The sequence below is a fragment of the Canis lupus genome, chromosome 9, assembly GCF_048164855.1.
Source record: "Canis lupus baileyi chromosome 9, mCanLup2.hap1, whole genome shotgun sequence".
Classification (NCBI taxonomy): Eukaryota; Metazoa; Chordata; class Mammalia; order Carnivora; family Canidae; genus Canis; species Canis lupus.
In genome coordinates, this window is record NC_132846.1 from 20,376,388 (window position 1) to 20,398,493 (window position 22,106).

At 32.4% G+C, this 22,106-nt stretch overlaps 1 long non-coding RNA gene across 2 annotated transcripts in view; it reads right to left on the minus strand.

Annotated features, from left to right (window-relative positions):
- Positions 1–10,639, minus strand: part of LOC140639378 (uncharacterized) — a 76,683-nt gene extending 66,044 nt beyond the window's left edge. For both annotated transcript variants that reach the window (XR_012036108.1, XR_012036107.1), the window contains exons 1-2: positions 10,580–10,639; positions 6,365–6,564 (exon numbers count right to left, since the gene is read on the minus strand). This is a non-coding gene — a long non-coding RNA (uncharacterized lncRNA). The remainder of the gene's footprint in view (positions 1–6,364; positions 6,565–10,579) is intronic.
- Positions 10,640–22,106: the final 11,467 nt, after the last annotated feature.

Sequence of the window (22,106 nt, forward strand, 5' to 3'; positions counted from 1 at the left end):
ATTTTTCACTTTTTAATTAATTGATTTTATTGTTGTATAGCTTACACATGGGAAAAACACAGATCTGAAGTGTACAGTTTTATGAGCTTGGTATATTGGAAAAATGACTACCAATTATCCCTCTCCCTGTAACCAAGCCTTTTGCAAACATGCTTCCACACGGACTCTGGGCTGGCCTTGGGATATTGCAACATGAGATAAGAATAGAGTTTGAAAAGTGCTTTCACCTGGGACTTGCTTGCTTGCTGCTTTTGGGAATCCTCAAACCACAATTGTGAGAGTTGTGACTTTTGTTAGATTAACATTTGTTAAGTAGAGCCCCAGGGTGTCATATGGTGAACCTTGGATCAACAAAGACCACAAGGGAATATTAAATAGAGAGGAGTTTATTACTCATAGGTCCTGGAGGAAGTACATGGCCGCCTGCTGGGGCCACTTAGAAGTTCAAGGCAGGGTGTAGGCAGAGAGTGAGCAGCAGCGCCTGGGACATGTCTTTATTAGCATCTGAGAGGGAAATGCTTTTGGCTTTTCTAAGGGTGCAATGCCATGCAATTTCTAGGTGAGCGAGACTTTGGCTCAGCTTTGATCTAGGTTGTAATTCTTTTATCTGCCAGGGTTGGGGGCAGCAAGCCCATAGTATGAAGAGATAGGTTTCCTATCTTGCATTTCTCTGGTAGTTGACAGGAGAAGGAATCTTGCAGCCAGTGAGCCACAGCCACTGGCCATATAATTAGATGTGTCTCCCAGCACCTGTGAGGTTCATACCAGGGAGTATAGCCACTACCAAAGAGGAATGATGTTATTATTATTTTTTTAATTAAAAGCCACCATGATAGGTTATGAGAGTAAACATCTAGGAGGAAAGAAAAAAAAAAGTTTTATATTTAATACTTTTTTTTTTAATTTTATTTATTTTATGATAGTCATCAGAGAGAGAGAGAGGCAGAGACACAGGCAGAGGGAGAAGCAGGCTCCACGCACCGGGAGCCCGACGTGGGATTCGATCCTGGGTCTCCAGGATCGCGCCCTGGGCCAAAGGCAGGCGCCAAACCGCTACGCCACCCAGGGATCCCTATATTTAATACTTTAACACTTTTCCTATCCCCTCAGGTTTTTTCCCCCCTTCAGGTTTTTGAAGAAGGGAATCCACATTTCCCGTTAGCACTAAACCCTGTGAATTATATAGCCAGCTCTGCCGGCAGAATCATGAAAAATAATAAGTGGTTTGTGCTTTAAGCCACTAAATTTAGATATAATTAGTGTGTAAAGTAGCCAAAACTACAGATTTTTGACAAATATATAACCCCCATGCAAGTAATACCCCAATCATGATATAGAATGTTTCTATCATCACAAAAAAAGTCCTCATACCCATTTCCAGTTTGTCTTGTCATATATGTGTGTGTGTGTGTGTCTTGTCATATAAGGGCATCAACTGATGACCTTCTTTAGCAGAACACTTTTTTTTTTTTTTTGAGATTCACCCATCCTTTGGAGTGTGACAATTTGTATTTTCTAAAGATAGATTTAACAATATCTCCCATCCAACATGTTCTTTTGCATTGTAATTTTGCCACTATCTCATCCAGAGATGGAGTTCTTACATCCTTCTGAATCCAGACTAGCCCTGTGACTGCTTTGACCAATAGAATAAAATTGAAGTGACAATGTAGCATTTTCAGGCGTGACTTTTAACCTGCTTGAAGTTTTTGCTTTTTGCCATCTAGAAAGCTAGATATTTGCCTGCAAGTGGACAGAATTATAAGATACAAAAATTGTTTTATTTTAGTCTATTGATTATATATTTGTGAGAAAATTTCTCTATATCTTTCATTTCTTGTCTGCATCTGGGGACTTAATTTTTCCCCAATATCTATTATGCTTATCCTTACAATAATAACACATTGTCTCAATCACTGTCATGTTATTGTAATTTTTGAGAACTACTTAAGTAAGTTTTCTTCTTTTATTTTCAGAACATTTATATATTATAGATCCTTTTGTTTCCACTTTAAGTTTAGAATTAGATCATTGATTTATAAAAGGAAAAGTCTCTGAAGGTTTATATTGGATTGTGTTCACGTATATAGATCGCTTAGGTGAGAACTGACACTTTAAAAATATTAAGTCCTCTAAGCAATGAATATTTATTTAGATCATTTAGATCTTTTTAATTCTCTTAACAATCTTTGTAATTTTGAGAGTACAGATTTCCTCACATTAAAGCATACTTATTCCTAGATACTATAGGTGTTTAATTTTTTAAGTAGTTTATTTTTATTTCAGTTTCCAATTTTTTGTTGTAATATATAGAAATTCACACTATTTAGGATATGTCCTCTGTCCTGTCAACTTACCCCATTAACCTAATAATTCTAACATAAATTCCTCAGGAATTTCTTTCTTTTTTTTTTAAGATTTTATTTGTTTATTCATGAGAGACACAGAGAGGCAAAGACACAGAGGCAGAGGGAAAAGCAGGTTCCCTGCAGGGATCCCAACATGGGACCCCATCCTGGGACCCCAGGACCATGCCCCGGGCCGAAGGCAGGCGCTAAACTGCTGAGCCACCCAGGGATCCCAGGAATTTCTACATATAAAATCATGGCATCAGAAAATGCATATATTTAAATTTTTTTGCTATGAAAGTCAAGCCTTTGGTCAAACTAGAATAGAAATCTAAGAATTTAAGATATTAATGGACTATTGTTAGGTTTCATAAAAATTATGCTTTATAAAAAAAATTATGCTTTATGTCTAAAATATATTGAATAAGAAAATAAGTGAATACAGTAAAACCCAATAAAAAATGGTGCTGACTTAATTGGAAAACTATCAAATAAAAATACAAGGAAAAACACATTGTTATTAAAATTAAAAGTTAAATGATGGATCATATAATAGAGCTGAATAAATTACTGAGAAACTAGCACAGAGTAGACACTGGAATTAAGTTTAAAAAACTTAAATGATTAAATGGAAAGATTGGAGATATCTCTAAGAGAGAGATGAGAAGAAAAAAAAGAGATTACAGAGAAGCAATATTTTTCAATGTTTTATTGGGAAATTTCAGGTATACAGGAAAATTCAAAAACTTGTACAGTAAACATCTTTTACAGACATGCAGTTTTAATAATGATTAACATATTCCATAAATTAATTTCCCTGTCTCTCTGTCTCTCTGAATCTTTCTGCCTATCTTTCTATAGGTGAAAAATTTCAAGTAACTTGAATAACAATGACACTTTGTAATTCAGCATTCATCTCCTAAAGGTTATTCATCTCAAATGAGAAAATATAAAATCATTCCCTAAAACGTAAGATCCATTGCATATTTAAACTCTTCTGTCCTTTCCCACTGAATGTGTCCTATAGCTGCTTCTTCATTAAAAGATCACATTAAGTTTCAAGAACTATATTTGAATTTTATAGCTCCTTGGTCTCTTTTAATTTAGAATAGTTTTATCTTCTTCATTCTCCCAGTAAGTGACTTTTTTGAAAGGAATAGGTCAGTGGAGTTTTACAGTATACATTTCACAATCTGGATTTGTATGTTTATATATTTATCTGCTTTTTAACTTCTATTAATGACTATTTCCTGTGTACTGGTCATTTTTAAGGTTTGAATAAATATGGCTTAAATAGTTCTGGCAAGAAGTATTTATAGATACTAATATGTATTTTATAATACATCATTTAATGGACATATAAGACTGGGTTTCTTACTAAACAGGCTCAGTATGATCCTCTGGTGAGGTAATAACTGCTCAACCTCATTAATAATGGCAGAAATATAAATTAAAACCATAATAATGTATCAGTACATATCTACGAGAGTGATTGAAGTGAGAAATACTGGAAAAAAACAGGTGTTGGCAAGGATTTGGAGGAGGAACTCTTACATATTATCATTACACATATGAATCAGTACAAACGTTGAATAAAATTCTTTAGTGAATAACATTAAATCCTTTTCCAATTGCTATCACTTGGCAATTCCACTTCCAAATAACACATGTATACCTGAGAAATAGAACACTACTACTAAAAGCATGATCTGAAGATCACTGTCTGCAAATTCTATTCCTATTAATTTGAGCAGCAATGCACTAAAAGACGTGCATAAACGTGTTCATATCCATGTTATTCATAACCCTGTTAGGAAACAACCGAAATATCTATCAACAGCAGAATCTGAAAAATAACATGTAGTTTATTTATGTAATAGAATGTTATGTAGCAATGAATATCCTCCTATATGACCACATGTAAAATGTCAGAACTGCTATATATGAAGCAATACAGCTACATTTTACAAACGTAATGTTCAATAAAGAAGTCAGTCACAAAATAACATCTATGGTTTGTTAACATATTTGAAATTGTTTTATCAATGGAATTAAAACTAAGGTCAGGTTTGGGAAAGTAATGAGGAGTGAGTATGATAGAGTTTTTTTTTTTATAGATTTTATTTATTCATTTGAGAGGGAGAGAGAGAGAGAGAAAGAGAGAGAGAGATTGATTTTGGGGAAGGAGCAGAGGGAGAGGGAGAAACAGATTCAATGCTGAGCACAGAGCCCAATGCAGGGTTCAAACCCATGACCTGAACTGAAATCAAGTCAGATGCCTAACTGACTGAGCCACCCAGGCACACTGAAACCGTTTTTTATTCATTGAGTTTTTCTCTATTATCTTATGTTCTTATTTTATTTTTGTCCAATATGAAGCATAATTTTTATGATTCCAATCTATTGGTTTTAATACCTTAACTTCTCAGTGCTCTAACAATAATATTGTACTGTGCTTAAAGTTTAGAGTGATGATATATTTCTTGACTTATTTGGTGCGTGCGTAGATGTTTTCCTTCTAGAGAATTCATTATGCTGAACATCTCTGAGGATAAAACATTAAAAATTTTAAATACAGTTCTAAACTAACAACTTTGCAAAACATAGCTAGATTATCCAATTTCCCGGAAAAAAATTACTTACCAAAACTTACTCTAGAATAAATATAAAATCTTAATGACTTTATGAAAATTGATGTAACAATTATTAAATTCTAGTCACCATCCAGCTCTAGATCATTTTACAGAATTCTTATCATTTGAGATTGAACTAATTTTAATTACATTTTAACGAATTCTAGGAAAGGCAAGTGGAGAGGAAAGATTCACAGAGGATTTCAATTTAAATATAATGTTTTCTTTCATTAAAAACTCTAAAAACAAATGACAACATATTAAGGTTTAACATAGCTCAGTTAGATACACATGAGTGTGTGCAAGTATTATCTATACCCATATATTTGAAATATGCAATGATAGTTATGTGCAATAAATGATAGCATATTTTAAGAAATAAATATATTTGATATTTAAATTAGTTTTATATTTTATAAAGACTACACTATTTATATTTTGTATCTCCATTGCTTTGCAAGTACAACCATTTAGACTTACCTAAAATAGAAAACAATGTTGTTCAGCAATGTTATTCCTGAAAAGTTATGATGGGCGATGGACATTTTCTAATTGACATCTCCTACTTTCTAAATTGAACTGGCATATCACCTATGAGTCTGAAGTATCCACTTCGATCCAGATAAAAGAGGCCAAGAAAAATTCTTAGTTTCAGATTAATAGTGATTATCTGTAAAATGATGTAGTAGGGCTACATGCTTCCTAAGAGTTTTCTACCACTAATTATTTCTGAACTAGCTATTTCCTGAAGTAGCTATTATTTTATGTGTTTTTTTATTACATGAGAGTTGTGACTATTGTAGAAATGTATATTTTCCTTTACAAATTGTTAGACAATACATCATATAATGCAATTTGTAATGAGTTGTATAACTCCATTACTAGCTACCTGACATCAAAGTACCATCTCTGCTTTACTTTTTACATCAGTAGAATTGGGATAATAACACCATCTACCTCATGCAATGGTTTAGAGGATTAAATCTGAAAAAAAAGCATGTAAAAGTGCTTAGCTGAGTGTTGGCATAGTAGTAGTCGATCAGTAAAAATAATTCAAATACTCCTTATACCTAGATGATAGTAATATATATGTTATATATATAGAATTATATAATATCCCATACTATAATGTAATATTAAGCCAAAATAAGGCTTATACTCTTTTGAGGAGTGAAATTCCAGAGAGGTAAGCTTGAGGAGAAATAGGGAGGGGGGAATATAACAGGGATGTAGGGAAAACACATACATGAGAGAGCACTACCAGTCTGTCCAGTGTCACACCCAATTGTTTCACAATATGTTCAGAAAGCCTATTTGAATCCTAGAGATTCTCAAAACAGTATGAGGGGACAGGGGTATAGATAAAGAGAAGAATTTACTCACGATCTCGATACCATCCTCCATCTTCCAGAGATCATCAAAGTAAACTCCTGTGATGGGTTAACTTCCTCAACATTTTTGGTGGGTTACCAGGACTGTCCTGCCAGTATACAGCCAAAGTCTCCAGGTCTAGTCCAACCACTGCAGTTATCTGGGTTTGGTGATGATAGTAATCATGCGATCTACCTTCAGGCCATCTCCATCTGGAAAACGAGGTCAATATTGAGGGCCATGGTGTTTGGGGGAAGAGCTCTTGGCTAGAATAAGTGAATGTGGATCAATATATAAAGAGCATCTATTATACAACCTTGTTCCACATAATGTTTTGAAACCTTTTTTTTTTCTGTTCCGATATACTTTATGCAACACTTTTTTCTACACTGAAGAAAATTTAACTGTAATAATCTGCCTGTATTTTTCAATCATTGAACTATGGTGGAAGCATTTTTTTAGCATTTTCTTGCTATTATAAATGTTTCAAGTAAGTACTCTTGCAACCAAATCTTTGTAGTCAGTTTCTGGGTGCGGATAAGCTGTCTCAGGTGCTATATATATATTTTAAATGCCAAGTGTGTTGTTAGTTCTTCTTTCTTTCAGAATGGTTGTGCAGTTGACATTTCCTAAGTCATTTATGAGTTTACCTGCTTACATACAAACTTGATGATCTAGGGATCCCTGGGTGGTGCAGCGGTTTAGTGCCTGCCTTTGGCTCAGGGCCGATCCTGGAGATCCGGAATCGAATCCCACTTCGGGCTCCCGGTGCATGGAGCCTGCTTCTCCCTCTGCCTGTGTCTCTGCCTCTCTCTCTCTCTCTCTGTGTAACTATCATAAAAACAAACAAACAAAAAAACTCAATGATCTAAGTTTTTAAATAATTTTCAACTTTGATAATTTAACTTTGAAAAATGCAGGGTAAGTTAGGTTTTCACTGTATTGTATATTTGAAGTGATTTTGCATTATTTTCAAATTTTTATTGTTTACATATATTTTTCTCTTTTTAAAAAAGTTGCTGTTATTTATTTTATTATTATTATTTTTTAAAAGTTTATTTTCTTATTCATGAAAGACACACACACACATAGAGAGAGAGAGAGAGGCAGAGACACAGGCAGAGGGAGAAGCAGGCTCCATTCAGGGAGCCTGATATGGGACTTGATCCCGGGACTCCAGGATCAGGCTCTGGGCTGAAGGCGGACCTAAACCGCTAAGCCACCCAGGGATTCCCCATATATTTTTCTCTTAAAGTGTTTTACTCACAAAGTATTTATTTTCCATTGTCATTTAAACATACTTTTATACTTAAGAATATAAATTCCTTGCAGTAAATTTTCTACATCAGTAGACTTTTCTTTTTATTAGTGGTGATTATGCTACAAAGGTCTATTGTTTTTGCTGTTACTAATAGAAGTAGCTCTAACTTTTTCTTCTTATGTTGCTTTTAAATGCCATGTTTAAAATTTTTTCACATCCTTAGGAAATTATGCATTTTCAGTTTATTATTCTTATTAAAATTATTACATTTTAATTTATACTTAAAATGTTCAATAAATTTAGATTATCTGTTGGCATATGAAGCATAGTGATTAAAAATTATACATTACTACTGGTAACATTATTTAAGAAATAATTTTTTTTACATGCAGTTTTTAATGTCACCTTTATCCTATTCTGTTTCCTAACATGTATTTGCATTTCTTTCTGGATTTTTTGCTATGTTCAATTTATCTATCTACTCCTGTGTCAGTATAGACAATTTAATTATTTTATAATGTGTAGATTTTATGCGTGGTAAATTTTCCTTATTAATCTTCTTTTTTAAACTTTAAAATTTTTTTTTTATTCTAAGTGATATTTAAGTCTTTTTGACTAAGTCTGTGAGAACCTCACTGACTTTGGTTAGAATCAATTAAATTGAGAATAATTGTCTTATACAGTTGTTCTAAGAAGAAATGTATTCTTCTAGGTAACATAATATATTCTGATGAGAGGATATTTAGCCTTGGTCTTTCCTTGTTTTGTCTTCTTAATATTTTAAGGCATTTTACATTCTTGTTTGTTTTGTAATATATTTCATTAAAATTTGTGGATGACTATAATTAATCTGTAAAGGGACTTAAAATTGCTATGTTTATCTAGTAAAAGGTCATCTTTCTATACTTTGTTGACTCATTTGATTATATTTGGTTATCTATACATCTCCTTTCCAATAGTATGCCTCTTCTTTTCTTGGTTACAACTAATTTTTATTGCTAAACAATATGCTATCGACAGACCTATAACATAGGCATCACCCAAGAACTTGTAGAAATGCAGAAACTTGGGTCGTTGCCCAGGTATACTGATTATGAATATGCATTTTAACAAGAACCCATGGTGATGCATATACCCATTAAAATTTGTGAAGGCTATATTAGAAAGCCTTCAGAATAAAATTTTGTTTAGGCTTTCTGCATGCCAGGCTCAGATTTTTGTGTCTTATCAGTGTCTGCCACTACTGAAAGCCACCACTAAACTGGATCTTTTTCTTTTTTGGACTTGTTCTCAGGTAAATCCTCATGCTGTCTTTTGATATCCATGTCTGGACACCCCAAGTGTGTGCTTTTTCATCAAAGACAAGGCCAACAAATGGATTCTTTATTTGCTTTTAGTTTCTTTATGGTCTCATCCACTTGCCCAGGCACACTTTCCTTTAACACAGAGAGAAAAGGAATCTGCCCTTTTGCCTCCTTCATTTTATTCTTTTCCAAATTCAATATAACAGAAATGACTCTAAATTTTTGGCACTGTGATGTCATTCTTCACAATATTCTGCTCCAATACCTATTTTGTTCTTTTTCTGTAACTCATTGCTCACCTATATGGAATTCTGGGCATATAGACATCATACTGTTTATTCATTAGCCAATTAATAAATAAGTTATTGCTACTTATTATCTGACAGTTACCAAAATCCTGTATTATGGGTCAGCCAAGAAACCAGATAATTTTTGTTTTATTCTATTTTATAGTTAGGATCTTTATCATTTGGGTTTGGTCTGGTCAATTCAACCATTATAAGTGATATGAAATTAGATTTTTTATTAAACCCTAAAATTGTGCAACAACTGGGGAAGCAAAGATTTGAAAGATGATAATTAAAGAATTAAAGAAAAGTTGTTCACCATAAATCATGAAAGTACACTAATAAAGAAGTTTGTGGAAAGATGTTACTTCTTTGCCTGGTAGTAGGCTTGAAGTTGTTATAGGTCAACCCCACAGACACTCTGGAAAAAAATCTGGATACTGCAACCTGTGAGGACAGATTGAAACCAGTGAGGAAAATGGACTACTGTTTCTCTTGCTATTTATTTTGGGCCTTCCTGAGGCAGTGTGTGGGATACTGTGGGATACTCACACATGCATATTCCTGGAAATGGATGAAGGTCATTCATTACCTGTGGGTCAAACCTTGACAAATGGAAGATGAAAGCCAATAAAAACAGTGTTCTGTATCAATGAACCTTTTATAAGGATGAAGAAGATAACTTTGAGTCTTCTAAGATTAGGGCTTCTCAGTTGATAGTACATCTCTATCTAAATGCCATAGTTATCTATTAAAAATGATAATTTTAACTCAACTTTACATAACCACCTTGAAGATCCTGCAGCTTCTCATGTGTAGAAAAGGAAGTAGAGTCACTATGTGACTCCAGCATATGCCTATGCTACTATACACTTTAAACATTGCTATAATGACAGTATGTCCTGTTTCACTGATATTTTGCTTCTAGTATGAGGTCTTGCCAGTGTTGGAGGAGGTATTCTCCAGCACATTCCATTTATTCTGGGTCATAACCATGATGCTATCAGACATGTTCCATCATATATTTGTCCTTTATAATTCTTATGGATTTTTTTTCTACTATGCCTTATCCCTACTTTTTCTGGAGATTTTGTTTAAACTGCTCTCAGCTATACCTTATCTTTTCAGGAATGCATTTATTTCCCTATACAACCTGTATGATATATGTCACACAGGCCCACAGGTGATCAATTTATATTAGAACAATATATACATGCAGATATGGGTTGACATGATGTATATGAATAATAAAGACAGTAAGGAAATCTTTACTTTATTCTTACAACTTTCTTATCTAAGTAATAGTGTCTAGCGTTCTATATTTTTCCCATGTTAAAAGTACAAAGGAACTTCATTTCTCAGGAGGTGGTATGACCAAGTCCAAGGCTAGAGTTCAGTAGTGTCTAGGCATGTGGATGGCAGATGGCAAACAGCATTTGACAATCAAGATATAGTTGACGTAACTGTAAAGGTCATTATCTGCCTTTGTGAGGTCAGTCCCAGATTGAAGTATTGGGAACAATCCTCAGTAGTGTTCAGTATCCAAAAAGTCAATATCATCACAGCATATTTCTTAAGTAGTGAGTAATAAGATATTTATTTAAGAAAATAAACACAGTGCTAAAATCATTCTTAAAAATTACTATATGGGATTAAGAGAGTTTTTTAAAATATTTATTTCATTAGGTATTCAACCACATTCAAAGTTAGGCATCCTTTTATTTTGCACTTCTCTAAGGAACGTTTTACACAAACATCAAAAAAAGCTGACAGGAAGTATAGGAAAAACTAAAAATTCTTATCAGAGGCTTTTTTATCCATAGCAGCTGTTCCAGGAAGTGACTTGGCTAATATTACTCCATGAAGCATTAAACTGACTACACTCAGCAATATCTGAAGCAAACATTTAAGGGCTGCATGAAATGAATTATTTGTGAATTATGAATATATTTTTCTTATATTCATTATGAGAATGGCACACAGACTAAAGATTTAAATGCCATGTAAGTGCTTTCAGACTTCATAATTGCATCTTTTTTCACTTTTGCAGACTCTCTCCCTTCTATCTTTTTCTTCCTACTCAATGGGAGATTTATAGTTGTACACATTATATTTATTTCTAAAATCCACCTTGAATTATTTGAGTGTGATATCAGTGTTTTTTATCATTAAATATAATATAATATAATATAATAAATATAATATAATATAATATATAATAAATGCATCCACTTTGTAAGAAAGGTCATTCTTTTATTTTGAAATATCTTAGCCTCTTGGCAAGAAAAAAAATGATTTTATATAAATTGACCTATTTCTGGAATCCCTATTGTGCTATGTCAGTACTGTGCTTACTTTATTATTTAGGCTGAAATAAATCTTGAAATCTGGTAATACAAGTCTTACAACTTACAGTTATGTTCTTTGTCAAAATTGTCCCAAGTATGCTATACTATATATCCTTCTGTTTTTTCATAAAATGGTACAGTCAGGATTACTGTTTACCTAAAACTGCCAAGATTACGAGAAGTGGTTACATCTACAGATCGAGTTTTCTACAAATGAAATCTTAAAAGTATTGATCTTATAATTCAGGAAAGCTGTATATCTCTATATTTATTTAGCTCTTCTTTAATTTATCTGAGGAATATTTAGAGATTTTAGTATAGAGTTAGATAATCTCTACTTCTACTAGGAGTGTTTATCCTATTTTCATTTATGCTGTCACTGATATTATCACACATAGAACTACCAATTTTTGTGTTTTTGCTATTTGTCCCATTGGTTTTTTCCCGTTTCTCCTCATCCAGCCTTATTATAAGGGGATGGAATGTTGTTTTAGGACTTCATCATATTTCTACTCTTAGCTTTTTAGATATGCCTCTATTTATCATTCTTATTGGCTGATCCAGAGCATGCCATATGCACTGTGAGCTTACTATTGTCAAATTATAGTGACTATTATACCAATCACTTACATTTATCAGAAATTTTAACTTCATTTTTCAGTTGCTGCTGCTACTTAGCACATAAAAATAAAGTTGATTTTTGTCAATTAGTGTCAGATCCTGTAACTTCTTAAAATCCACTTACTAGTTTTAAGTTTTATTTAAGTTACTTACAATTTTCTGTGTAAATGTTATTGACAAATAATACATTTTACTTCTTTTTTGATTATTATGCTTTTTATTTCTATTTCTTTCCTTTTTCAATAGTTAGGAACTTCCATATAATATCAATAAGTAGTGGTCAGAATGGACATCCTTTTCCTGTTCCTATTCATAGGGGGAAAATATTACTATTACTGCAATAGTAGCTATAAATATTTGGTAGATGCCTTCGATTAAATTGAAGACTTTTCCTTCTATTTCTAGTTTGCTAAGAGTTCTTATTATAAATGCATCTTGAAAATTTGTCAATTGTTTTTCTTGCATATACTAAGATGATTAAATTCTGCTTCCCTTATTTTGCTAGTATAGTCAGATGCATTAATTAATTTTAAGATTTTTATTTATTTATTTATTTATTCATGAGAGACAAACAGAGAGAGGCAGTCATAGGCAGATGGAGAAGTAGGCTCCCTTCATGGGAGGGAGGACTCCATCCCAAGACTCCAGGATCACACCCTGGGCCCAAGGCAGACGCTCAACCGCTGAGCTGCCCAGGTGTCCCGGTAACTTATTTTTCAAAGAATTTGTCTATGTTATCTATGTTGTCAAATTTATGGGCACAAATTTATTCACACTATTTTCTTATTATCATTTAAGCAAATGTGGAAAGTATGATAACCATCTTTCAGTATTGACATTGGTAAATTTTATTTTCTCTTTTGTTTTTCTGTACAGTCTTGTCAAACTTTTGTCATTTTATTATTTCAGTGAACATAATTTTGGTTATAATTGTGTTCTTGTTTTTTAGTCCATTGATATCTATTCTTATTTTGTGTACTTCCTTCTTTTAATAATTTTGGATTTAAACTTAATTACAATTAAGTATTGTAATTAAAATCATTCTCCTTTACTGATAGTTTTACTTAATATTGTGAATGTCTTTCTAAGCATACTTTAGCTGTGTTCCACAAATTTTGATATGTTTGTTTTCATAAATGCTTTATAATGTCCCTAATGATATTTTTCTTTGACATAAGGTTACTCAGAGAAGTGTGCTGCTTTGTTTTCAAACACATGGTTTTTCAAAATATCTTCTTTTTATTACTATTTAATTTAATTTATGGTGTGTAAAACAGTTTATCTGTTAGGATTCAATCCTCCTTTATAATTTATTAAGTTTTTTTAAAGCTCCTGAGCATATGAACTAACTTGGTAGCTGTGCATATACAACTCTGAAAATATATCCAGTTACTGACTGCAATGCTGTGAAATGCTAGTTAATGCCAACTCTATTGAGTTGTTCAAATTTTCTATATTCTTACTTAAATATTTGTTTATATGTTTCAACAATTAGTAAAAGAGGAGTACTAAAACCTCCTACTGTTTTCTCATGTTTTGTTAGTTTTTGGTTCATATTTTCAAGTTCTGTTATCGGGTGTGTACATTTATAATTGTTATGTCTTTCTGGGGTTTTGTGATCAAATCTCCCACTATATCTGGGTTTTACTACTTACTTAGACTAGTTGACATGTATTAACATAGCTTTGTGATTTTCCATGTGTTTATTTTTTTAGGGTTTTTATTTAAACTGTGGTGTCATATTAGTTTGAGGTGTACAATAGTGATTCAATACTTCCATACAACACATGGTGCTCATCACAAGTACCCTCCTTAATACCCGGCCCTATTTCACCCATCCCCCCACCTACCTCCCCGCCAGTAACCATCACTTTGTTCTCTATAGTTAAGAGTCTGTATCTTGGTTTGCCTCTCTCTGTCATTTTTTCTTCTCTTTGCTCGTTTGTTTTGTTTCTTAAATTCCACATATGAGTGATATCATATGATATTTGTCTTACTCTGACTGACCTAATTCACTTAGCATAATACTCCCTGATTCCATATGAGTTATTTCAAATGACAAGATTTCATTCTTCTTATGGCTATTATTCCATACACATATATCCGTGCACGTGCACACACACATGCACGCACACACACATATTTTCTTTATCCATTCATCAGTCAATGGACACTTGGGCTGTTTATTTTTTTGCATGGTATATGTTTCCTTATTGTTTTATTTTTTTAAATAACTGTATTTTTCTCTTAAGTTCATCACTTGTGAAACCATGCATTTCTTTTCCTGTTTTATCTCTCCTAAAAATTTCCACTCTTAATTCGATAGGTTGTTCCATTTTCACTTAAAGAAAATTTGAATCCTGTTGGGTTTAGTTTAACCATTTTAATCTATTTTCCATTTTTCCCATTTGGTTCTTTTCCTCTCTCCTGACTTACTGCAGGTATATGCAGTGCTCTTTTTTTTTTTTTTCTTCTAGGATTTAATTTTATTTATTCATTAGGTTTTTAACTATCCCACTTTATATGATTCTTAGTGCTTATACTAAGGATTAGCATATGCATCTTAATCCTATCACAAAGTAGTTTGAGTTATTACTAACTAGATCATATAAAATATAAATATTTTGAAACATTATATTTACCCCTCCTTAGTTTTAATGCTATTACTGTATTACGGTCATATACTTCACATATACTGAATTCCATAATTCAGTGTTTTTAAAGCTCCAATTCATTATTTGTGCTTCAAATAAATAAATTGGATTTTTAAAAGAGAGAGAATTTTTTAATTTTGCCATATTTTAGGTTTGTTTTTCTTCATATTTTTATTTCTACTCTGGATCCAAAATTTTCTTGTTGCCATTCACTTTTATGCTGAACACTTATTATTTCTTCTGCTAACAGATTATCATATATTTTTGTTCATTTGAAATATCTTCATTTCAACTTTTTTTAAATGATTTTATTTATTTATTCATGAGAGACAGGGAGAGAAAGAGAGAGAGAGAGACAGAGAGAGAGGCAGAGACATAGGCAGAGGGAGAAGCAGGCTCCTTGCCTGGAGCCTGATGTGGGACTTGATCCCAGGACCCTGAGATCACAACCTTATCCAAAGGCACTCAATCACTAAGCCACCCAGGTGCCCGTCTTCATTTCAACTCTTAAAAATCCCATTTTATTGTCTTCTGGTCCCATTATTTCTAAGGAAAAACCAGCTTATTTTGTATTGTTAATTCCCTTTAGGTGATATATTGGTATTTTTCTCTGGTTACTTTTAAGTTTTTAACAGTTTGTCTACATTGTTCATAGGTGTGCTTTTCTTTGAATTATCATATCAATTTGTTGAATTTCTTGGAATTATAAATTTAGATTTTCCTCAATGGTGAGAAATTATTTTTTCTATTGCTTTTGCTTTATTCTCTCTCTCCTTTCCTACTATAGCTTTAATTATGCATTTGGTCTACCACTAGATATTTTTCTACAGATGACTTAAGATATAACTTAATTGAAATATTTTTTTCCCCAATCTGTCATGGCAGACTAGTTTCTGTTAATTTATCTTCTAGATTACTAACACGTTTTTTTTTTTTTTTTACTTTTTCCAATATGATGCAAAGTTTATGCAGTGAATTTTTCATTTTAGGTATTATACTTTTCACTTTAGGAATTTGTACTTTTTTTACAGTTTTCATTTTTACCCCTGTGATTCTTCTCCATCTGTTCACTCATTTTGCTTTAGGTCCTTAAGCATATTTATAATATTCCTTAAAAGCCACCTTTTGCTAATTCTAACAGCTGCATTTTTTTTGTAGTTTCTACTTACTTATTTTTCTTGTGTCTCTTGGTGTACATGTTCCTCTTTCTTCAATATTTCTGTTATATTTAATTACATACTCCATATTACTGATAATGCATTGTACAGTTCCTGATTCAGTTATCTTTCACTGGAATTTTTATTAGCATTTTCGTAGATTTTTGAGTTTAGCTACATTTAACTTTTAAACTCCATCTCTCTTCAAAAATAGGGAAACAGCAGCTGAAATTCATGCTTAGTCTTCTTAGTGTTTCTAGTTAATGTTTCTTCTGGAAACCATGGAGAACTTCCTGCACATGTCATTCAGGTGTCTTTCAAGAATTTAAGCATAGTTTACAGAAACATTTATAAATTCCTCATGAGTTTTCCTATCTGCGGCTCCCCCTCTTAATTTTTACAAGCTATGGTAGCCTAAATTTAATTCTCTGATCCATGAATCCAATTAAATTTTGTCTAACTTCTGGCCATAACAGATTTTTTTGTTTGGACAATAGCTACATTATGCTTCATAGGTTGTAGAATGTCCTTGGGTAAAATTCATATCAATGTGGACCTCACCCAATATAGTTTCCATCATTTGTGGGTCTATTTTTCTAATTCCTGCCTGTTTTTGGTAAATCTCCAGTGCCTTTAACCTTTTTTTCTTAAGTCTGAAATTTACAAAAGTTACATTGCTACTGGAATTTGGACTTCTGTTTGTTCTATTTTTACTTGCAAAATGCTTTGGGTTTCATTTTCAGGAAGGTAATGCGTGGTTAACTGTAAATCGATCAATTAGTGTAAACAATAACTAAGAAGATGATCCATAACAAACCAAGTTTTGCGGCTCAACTTTCTCTGCAGTGTCTGAATATTAGGAGGAGGTTGTAGGCCTATTACAAGAGGTCTTTCTTTTTCTTTTTTTCCCCGATAACTCAGAGTTTTCCACAAACCTAACACTGAGAAATGATTATAAAAGACCAATCTTTCTATAGGGTTTTCCTTTTCAAAATGGAATTGAGTACCTTCCAGGAAAGGTATATGGTTAATTTGGGATACTCAGAATGCCCACTATAAATTTGATATATATACTATCAATTTATATATATACATATACATATGTGTATGTATAGCTGGAAGAAAAATTATATTTAGTATTATGGAATAATAAAATATTATTTCGATATTAATTTATAGAGTAAAACAAATATTGAATTATAGTAGACATTTAAAATTAACTTTTATGGAGTAATTATTATAACAGTTACACTGATGCACATTCATTCTTGCTAGATATGAGTCAAAGTGATTAATTGTGCAACAAATCATTATAAACTATAGTTATAAACATCTGTATGTATAAAATTAAACTAGATCGATTGATTTTGGCATGAAAAAAATATTTTCTTAATAGCCTGATCTCCATAAGTTTTAAAATATTTTATAGTGCATTCAAATATTTTTCTTGAAGATTTTATTTTTCCTCCTTTTGTATGGATTACCTTCACTGACTAAAAGATAGTTCTCTATTTATTCTACTTCACCTTTCCTTTTTATCCTGGCTGCCCCTAGTGTTCTTTAATGATGCACATTATTAATACTGACAGGGACTTAGACAAGTATAAATCGGATGCTCATGTGGAAGATAAATTTGTAAAGTCAAATTATCATTATTTCATAATTTATTACCTGGGTAAAAAGCTGCTACATGACATCTGGTTTATTCTTTGTAACACAGTTTTAATAATCAGATATTAGTTGCATATTGACTTTTTTTGAATTTAGGTGAACTACATGATTGATGTGTAAAAGCTAGAAAACAGAAACAATTTTAAAGTAACAAATTTCTGGACTATAGAAAGGTAAGATAATTAATGATAACTTTTGTTGATTCATTGTCTTCTTTGGTCAAATAACCTAAGTGTTGTGATTTATTACAAAAAAGTACCAGAGGGAAAATACTTCCATTTTTTTTTTCTCTTGACAAACATCAACTGTTGATAGGCTAGCTGAAGTCACATTTATCAATTTCTACTCTGCTATGGGAAAATTCTATTGAATTATAAAGTATCACGGATTTATTAAAACTACTGGAGCCACAGATACAGGCTTTGAATAAAAGAAAGTGTGCATTTATCAGTCTTGTTTACTTTTCTTTGGTCTCATTCTCTTGACACCTTCAGTTACGTGATGCCAACAATAATTCTGACTTCCTCCACCATAAAGTATAAATCTTTAGAAGAAGTAAGAAGAATTTAATACCATTTAGCCCAGTTACCTGGTCCTGGGTTTGTTGGTCTTTGATCAATTCTCATTACAGAATTTCCAGTTTGTTCTTGAGATTTCACCATTTTCCTGTTTCAGCTCACAAAACTCAATCCAAGTCCCTACTCATTTCACCAGCTGTATTGAAAGAAGCTTAAGTTCTGCCTTATTCAGGCTTATGAAAGTTGGAAAACCCTGCTTCTTCACTGTGTATCCACTTAGTTAACACTTGTGTATTCAAATCACCCACCTCAGACTCTTTCATGGTTAGTTTTTTTGGGGGGAAAGGTTGGTTTTTTTTAATAGTTACAAACCATACATAACATAAAATTTACCACTGTAACCATTTTTAGGTGTACACTTTAGTAGCAATAAATACCTTTACATTGATCTCCAACCATCACCCACTGTCCATCTCCAGAACCTGTTCAGCCTCACAAACTGCAACTCTGTACACATAAAAAAATAACCCATTATACCTGCCTCCCCCAAATCCCTGGTAGCAACCATTTTGCTTTTTGTCTCTATGAATTTGATTATTTTAGGTACTTTTTGTTAAGTGAAATCATACAGTATTTGTCTTCTTGTACTTGGCTTATTTCAGGTGAGTGCACGGTGAAGCAGGTATCAGATTTTCATTCCTTTTTGAGGCTGATTAGTATTCCATTGTATGCAATACACTACAGTTTATTTATGCATTTGCCTATTAATGGATGTTTGAGTTGTTCCCACCTTTTGACTATTGTGAATAGTGCTGCTGTGGACAATGGTGTACAAATATCTGTTTGAATTGCTGCTTTAAATTCTTTTGGTTATATTCTTATAAGTGGAAATGCTGGATTAAATGGTAATTCTATGCATAGTTTTTTGAGGACCTACCATATTCATATTGTCTTTCACGAAACTGAATCATTTTACCTTATCATCAGCAATGTACAACTGTTTCAAGTTTCCATATTCTTGCTAACACTTATTTTCTCTCTCTTTTTTTTTTAATAATAGCCACCATATAGATAAACATATGGTAGAAATATAAGAGGCTTTGGAATCAAACGGACATGTCTTGAAATCTGCCTGTGGTATTTCCCAAATATAAATAACTAGGTCAATTATTTAACCATCCCAGTCTTGATTTCCTCATCTGAAAATTAATAATAATAAAAATAACTATATCATAAGGGTTGGAGCAGAGATTCTTAGAATAGCTTGGATTATTCTCAGTAAATATTGAACTCCCTCTTCTGTGGGCAGGGTATACTTCCCTGCCTTACTGGTGTTGGGTTTGGTCAGGTGAGATGTTTGGCCATTGAAATATTAGTAGATATGTTTCAAGCAGGCCTTAATATGCTTACACAGTTTGGCTCAGTTTTTATGATCATTTCATTTGTTAGGAGAATGCTATACCCCAGTTATCTCCTGGTTAAGGAGTTATCTACTGGTGAACCTTGAAGTAGACTAAGGACTCTGGCTAATAATGATGTGCCAGTACAGGTTCATCATTTCTAACAAATGCACCAGTTGGTTTGGGGGGAATGTTGATAATGTGAGAGGCTATGCATATGCAGGAGCAGCAGATATAAGGGAAATCTCTGTACTTCACTTTCAATTTTGCTAGAACCTAAAACAACTCTAACAAATAAATATTATTTGAAAAAATGAATTTGAAAGAGATTACTATAGCATTTTCTTTATTACATGTTAAATAACAATATCCATTAGTGAATCTATTAAGTACTGTAACATATTTAAAAACTGTGATTGGAGTAAACAATATGCTTAAATATATACAATATCTATAATGTTATAAAAATATATGTGATTTCTATTGGTGACAAATATGCTGAAAATGTTAATAGTACTATGTTGTGTTGTTTACGTTTATAACTGAAGAATGTATTAAATTGAAGCAAAAAGTTCAGTGAAAATAAATAGCAAGCTCTTTTAACTTCTTTACATGTCAATTTGTCTTTCTACCAGTTGATGTTTCTGGTTTTTAAATAAAACATCATGTGAAAAGTGCAGAGCACGATGCCATGCCTTAGGAGACATTTAAAAAATTATGCATATATGTAAATCTGTCATAATCACTATCAAAAAAACTTATCCAAATATATTTTTTAATGAGATCAAGCCTGTGATCAGTTACAATTGTAGAACCACCATCACCACAGAACAAATAACATAGCATGTTGGGAGTCTAGTAACTATGAAGAATTTTAAGGAGAATTTGGTTCTAACAGAAGATTAATAAATTCTTCTTGATTATAGTGCCTAAGATAGTGAAGAGACAGCTTGAGTATAAACAGGGAGGAAGGTTGGTTGAGTATACACATAAGAAAAAATAAGTAGAAGTTCATGTTTGCAGTGTAGACATATCAGAATTTTGAGGAGGTGAGAGTAAAAAGTCACATTATTGTTTTTGTGACAAATTGTGGTGAATATGAAGCTAGGATATTTTTGGTTGTTTATTGAGGACTCATGTACCAAATGTGCAAGTTTGTGTCTTTGGACAACAGTAGCTGTTGAGTTTGGATTCAAGTCTGAAGAAGATTCAGTATTTTCAGGAAAAGTATTCATAAGACCACAAAGTCAGAAAAGAGGTAATGAGAACTTGAAACAAGGAATAGTATTTTCAAGGAAGTCACAAATGCCAGGCATCTATAAACCAAATCCTCCACTTGTTACCATAGATTCACATCTTACAAAATTACTCACATGGCTTTTTGCCTCTCTGTGAAACTCGATGTGTTTAGCAGTATATGCAAACACATGCACAAACACATATATGTACATATATGCCAAAATTATATCTAAAAATATTATGAAAATCTCCTACTTTATATATTAAATGTATATTATATATCTTATGGGATAAAGTATCACGATAAGTTTTCTTTTGCAGCTTTTCATTATTTATAAGAGGAAATAAGAATAGTACTTTGTAACTCATAGTCACTAGGAGACTGAGATTAAATAATATTTGTCTAAAATTATTCAAATATCAAATAGAATTTTAAGTACATCCTGAAATCCCAGCTCAGCACAAGTCCAATTGAAATAACTTTTCAATTTGAACTTTAAGTGTTTAAAGTCTCTGTTCCTAGCGGGCTACTAAAGTATTGAATTTTATCTGAGATGGGAACAAGTGAGAAGGCTAAAAAATCAGACAAGTCACCATATTATCTGATCTCTGAACAAGGAAATAAGTATGGGTTTAGGAAATTTGAAGACTTGGATTAATTTTGTAGGTTTTTCCTCCCAATAATGGTGTGAAATCATCTTTTCTCTAAAGCCAAAATGAATATATGTCAAATGAATACATCATATATTAAGGATTGAAAATTTAATATTGGCAAAATATATTAGTATATGTAGCTCATAGAGGACTTTCAAAGGTTTAGTTGGGAAACCAAGTCCTGTGAAACACTCTCATGCATAATATCACCCAATCCATAAGATATCTACCACATTTCCACTGCATGTATTCATAGAAGAAAAAATGGAGGAAATAGTGCAAAAGAAGAAGAAGAAGAAGAAGAAGAAGAAGAAGAAGAAGAAGAAGAAGAAGAGGAATGACAGCAGGACAAATATTGATCAAATCTATCCCCAGAATAAGAAAACCTATTTTATGTAATAATAAAATACTGAGAAAATCTATTAGTAGGTTAGACCACTAACTCCAGAGAAGAGATGAAATAGTGCATGGGATGCATGAGAGGATAGCCTTGGAATGATAGTGTCCTAACGACAGAAGGGAAATAGAAGCATGTGTGAGATGCTCTAAGGAAAATAAGCAGTGAAGATGAAAACAACAAGAAGGGGTAACTTAGTACAGTACAAGAAAAAAGAAAATTAAATACGTAAAGAAACACAAT